Below are 1,517 nucleotides of genomic sequence, written 5' to 3'. Positions count from 1 at the left end.
TGAAAACAAACCAGCAACAAACGAGAAAAGGCTGGTCGGATGACTTTAAAACGATTAAAATATAAAAGTCTGATTCCAGAACTTTCACTTGGTCAAAATATTCGAGGCTGATGAGTTAACTGTTAAAGGATGAGCATAATTCATCCACACAGCCTTCATGGAGATCTACAGACGACGGCTGCACTGCTAATTCATTCTGGCTGTTACCAGCAGAATACCGATATATTAATATAGATCAGACCTAAACCCACATCCTTAGAGTAGACCTGGAGGTTTGAGGAATGAGCATGAGGAGAGACAAGCCTTCAGCTGGTGTAGGTCTGATAAAAACGTAGTTTACGTACAGTAGAAGAAGACAGAAGTTTACTATATAAAGGCCAGTATTTACAGCCAATAAAGACAGATATTTACAGCCAATAAAGACAGATATTTACAGCTAATAAAGACAGATATTTACAGCCAATAAAGACAGATATTTACAGCCAATAAAGACAGATATTTACAGCCAATAAAGACAGATATTTACAGCCAATAAAGACAGATATTTACAGCCAATAAAGACAGATATTTACAGCCAATAAAGACAGATATTTACAGCTAATAAAGACAGATATTTACAGCCAATAAAGACAGATATTTACAGCCAATAAAGACAGATATTTACAGCTAATAAAGACAGATATTTACAGCCAATAAAGACAGATATTTACAGCTAATAAAGACAGATATTTACAGCTAATAAAGACAGATATTTACAGCCAATAAAGACAGATATTTACAGCCAATAAAGACAGATATTTACAGCCAATAAAGACAGATATTTACAGCCAATAAAGACAGATATTTACAGCCAATAAAGACAGATATTTACAGCTAATAAAGACAGATATTTACAGCTAATAAAGACAGATATTTACAGCTAATAAAGACAGATATTTACAGCCAATAAAGACAGATATTTACAGCTAATAAAGACAGATATTTACAGCTAATAAAGACAGATATTTACAGCCAATAAAGACAGATATTTACAGCCAATAAAGACAGATATTTACAGCCAATAAAGACAGATATTTACAGCCAATAAAGACAGATATTTACAGCGAATAAAGACAGATATTTACAGCTAATAAAGACAGATATTTACAGCTAATAAAGACAGATATTTACAGCTAATAAAGACAGATATTTACAGCCAATAAAGACAGATATTTACAGCCAATAAAGACAGATATTTACAGCCAATAAATACAGATATTTACAGCCAATAAAGACAGATATTTACTATATATAAAGGCCAGTATTTACAGCCAATAAAGACAGATATTTACAGCCAATAAAGACAGATATTTACAGCCAATAAAGACAGATATTTACTATATATAAAGGCCAGTATATACAGCCAATAAAGACAGATATTTACAGCCAATAAAGACAGATATTTACAGCCAATAAAGACAGATATTTACAGCCAATAAAGACAGATATTTACAGCCAATAAAGACAGATATTTACAG

This window comes from Cheilinus undulatus, linkage group 1 (genome assembly GCF_018320785.1).
Source record: "Cheilinus undulatus linkage group 1, ASM1832078v1, whole genome shotgun sequence".
NCBI lineage: Eukaryota > Metazoa > Chordata > Actinopteri > Labriformes > Labridae > Cheilinus > Cheilinus undulatus.
This window is presented reverse-complemented; position numbering follows the sequence as displayed.